We start from the raw sequence: 4,276 nt of genomic DNA on the forward strand, positions 1-4,276 counted from the left end.
AGGCACACCTGGTGCAACGTCACACTGGCCTCTGCCGCCGCAGGCCCGCCCCGCACTCCGGGCCCCTCCCCCCCCCCGGCCTGAGAGCGCCAGAGCCCCCGAGTCAGCTACTCCTTTAACCCCGTCCTGTCTGAGCGAAGAACAGACGCCCTCAGGCGACCCACAGGCAGAGGCGGGGCCAAATCCAAGCTGAACCCCAGGAGCTGTGTGAACAAAGAAGAGAAAGGGAAATCTCTCCCAGCAGCCTCAGGAGCAGAGGACTAAATCTCCACAATCAACCTGATGTACCCTGCATCTGTGGAATACCTGAATAGACAACGAATCATCCCAAATTGAGGAGGTGGACTTTGAGAGCAAGATATATAATTTTTCCCCTTTTCCTCTTTTTGTGAGTGTGTATGTGTATGCTTCTGTGTGAGATTTTGTCTGTACAGCTTTGTTTTTTCACCATTTGTCCTAGGGTTCTGTCTGTCTGTGTTTTTTTTGTTGTTTTTCTTTTACTTTTTAAAAAAATTTTTTCTTAATAATTATTTTTTATTTTAATAACTTTATTTTTCTTTGTCTTACTTTATTTTATTTTCTCCCCTTTCTTTCTTTCTTTCTTTCTTTCTTTCTTTCTTTCTTTCTTTCTACTTTTTCTCCCTTTTATTCTGAGCCATGTGGATGAAAGGCTCTTGGTGCTGCAGCCAGGAGTCAGTGCTGTGCCTCTGAGGTGGAAGAGCCAACTTCAGGACACTGGTCCACAAGAGAGCTCCCAGCTCCACATAATATCAAATGGTGAAAATCTCCCAGAGATCTCCATCTCAACACCAAGACCCAGCTTCACTCAATGACCAGCAAGCTACAGTGCTGGACACACTATGCCAAAGAACTAGCAAGACAGGAACACACCCCCACCCATTAGCAGAGAGGCTGCCTAAAATCATAATAAGGCCACAGACACCCCAAAAAACACCATCAGACGTGGACCTGCCCACCAGAAACACAAGATCCAGCCTCATCCACCAGAACACAAGCACTAGTCCCCTCCACCAGGAAGCCTACGCAACCCACTGAACCAACCTTAGCCACTGGGGACAGACACCAAAAACAACAGGAACTATGAACCTGCAGCCTGCAAATAGGAGACCCCAAACACAGTAAGATAAGCAAAATGAGAAGACAGATACACACACAGCAGATGAAGGAGCAAGATAAAAACCCACCCGACCTAATAAATGAAGAGGAAATAGGCAGTCTACCTGAAAAACAATTCAGAATAATGATAGCAAAGATGATCCAAAATCTTGGAAATAGAATAGAGAAAACACAAGAAACATTTAACAAGGACCTAGAAGAACTAAAGAGGAAACAAGCAACAATGAACAACACAATAAATGAAATTAAAAATACTCTAGAAGGGATCAATAGCAGAATAAATGAGGCAGAAGAACGGATAAGTGACCTGGAAAATGAAATAGTGGAAATAACTACTGCAGAGCAGAATAAAGAAAAAAAAGTGAAAAGAACTGAGGACAGTCCCAGAGACCTCTGGGACAACATTAAATGCAACAACATTTGAATTATAGGGGTCCCTGCAGAAGAAGAGAAAAAGAAAGGAACTGAGAAAACATTTGAAGAGATTATAGTTGAAAATTTCCCTAATATGGGAAAGGAAATAGTTAATCAAGTCCAGGAAGCACAGAGAGTCTCATACAGGATAAACCCAAGGAGAAACATGCCAAGACACATATTAATCAAACTATCAAAAATTAAATACAAAGAAAACATATTAAAAGCAGCAAGGGAAAAACAACAAATAACACACAAGGGAATCCCCATAAGGTTAACAGCTGATCTTTCAGCAGAAACTCTGCAAGCCAGAAGGGAGTGGCAGGACATATTTAAAGTGATGAAAGGGAAAAACCTACAACCAAGATTAATCTACCCAGCAAGGATCTCATTCAGATTTGACAGAGAAATTAAAACCTTTACAGATAAGCAAAAGCTAAGAGAATTCAACACCACCAAACCAGCTTTACAACAAATGCTAAAGGAACTTCTCTAGGCAGGAAACACAAGAGAAGGAAAAGACCTACAATAACAAACCCAAGACAATTCAGAAAATGGGAATAGGAACATATATATCGATAATTACCTTAAATGTAAATGGATTAAATGCTCCAACCAAAAGGCACAGACTGGCTGAATGGATACAAAAACAAGACCGATATATATGCTGTCTATCAGAGACGCACTTGAGACCTAGGGACACATACAGATGGAAAGTGAGGGGATGGAAAAAGATATTCCATGCAAATGGAAATCAGAATTGAGTTGGAATAGCAATTCTCATATCAGACAAAATAGACTTTAAAATAAAGACTATTACAAGAGACAAAGAAGGGCACTGCATAATGATCAAGGGATCAATCCAAGAAGAAGATATAATAATTTTAAATATTTATGCACCCAACATAGGAGTACCTCAATACATAAGGCAAATACTAACAGCCATAAAAGGGGAAATCGACAGTAACCCAATCATAGTAGGGGACTTTAACACCCCACTTTCCCTAATGGACAGATCATCCAAAATGAAAATAAATAAACACAAGCTTTAAATGATACATTAAACAAGATGGACTTAATTGATATTTATAGGACATTCCATCCAAAAACAACAGAATACACATTTTCCTCAAGTGCTCATGGATCATTCTCCAGGATAGATCATATCTTGTGTCAGAAATCAAGCCTTGGTAAATTTAAGAAAATTGAAATCGTATCAAGTATCTTTTCCGACCACAACACTATGAGACTACATATCAATTACAGGGAAAGATCTGTAAAAAATACAAACACATGGATGCTAAACAGTACACTGCTTAATAATGAAGTGATCACTGAAGAAATCAAAGAGGAAATCAAAAAATACATAGAAACAAATGACAATGGAGACACGATGACCCAAAACCTATGGGATGCAGGAAAAGCAGTTCTAAGAAGGAAGTTTATAGCAATACAATCCTACCTTAAGAAACAGGAAACATCTCAAATAAACAACCTAACCTTGCACCTAAAGCAATTAGAGAAAGAAGAACAAAAAACCCCAAAGTTAGCAGAAGGAAAGAAATCAGAAAGATCAGATCAGAAAGAAATGAAGGAAACGATAGGAAAGATCAATAAAACTAAAAGCTGGTTCTTTGAGAAGATAAACAAAATTGATAAACCATTAGCCAGACTCATCAAGAAAAAAAGGGAGAAGACTCAAATCAATAGAATCAGAAATGAAAAAGAAGTAACAACTGACACTGCAGAAATACAAGGGATCATGAGAGATTACTACAAGTAACTCTATGCCAATAAAACGGACAACCTGGAAGAAATGGACAAATTCTTAGATATGCACAACCTGCTGAGACTGAATCAGGAAGAAATAGAAAATATGAACAGACAAATCACAAGCGCTGAAATTGAAACTGTGATTAAAAATCTTCCAACAAACAAAAGCCCAGGACCAGATGCCTTTGCAGGCAAATTCTATCAAACATTTACAGAAGAGCTAACACCTTACCTTTTGAAACTCTTTCAAAAGATAGCAGAGGGAGGAACACTCCCAAACTCATTCTATGAGACCACCATCACCCTGATACCAAAACCAGAGAAAGATGTCATAAAGAAAGAAAACTACAGGCCAGTATCATTGATGAACATAGGTGTAAAAATCCTCAACAAGTTACTAGCAAATGGAATCCAACAGCACATTAAAAGGATCATACACCATGATCAAGTGGGGTTTATTCCAGGAATGCAAGGATTCTTCAATATACGCAAATCAATCAATGTGATACACCATATTAACAAATTGAAGGAGAAAAACCATATGATAATCTCAATAGATGCAGGGAAAGCTTTCGACAGATTCAACACCCATTTATGATAAAAGCCCTCCAGAAAGTAGACATAGAAGGTACTTTCCTCAACATAATAAAGGCCATATATGACAAGCCCACAGCCAACATCGACCTCAATGGTGAATACTGAAACCATTTCCACTGAGATCAGGAGCAAGACAACGTTGCCCACGCTCACCAGTCTTATTCAACATAGTTTTGGAAGTTTTAGCCACAGCAATCAGAGAAGAAAAAGAAATAAAAGGAATCCAAATTGGAAAAGAAGAAGTAAAGCTGTCACTGTTTGCAGATGACATGATACTATACATAGAGAATCCTAAAGATGCTACCAGAAAACTACTAGAGCTAATCAATGAATTTGGTAAAGTAGCAGGATACAA

Source organism: Lipotes vexillifer, unplaced genomic scaffold (assembly GCF_000442215.2).
Source record: "Lipotes vexillifer unplaced genomic scaffold, Lipotes_vexillifer_v1.1 scaffold590, whole genome shotgun sequence".
NCBI classification, from domain to species: domain Eukaryota; kingdom Metazoa; phylum Chordata; class Mammalia; order Artiodactyla; family Lipotidae; genus Lipotes; species Lipotes vexillifer.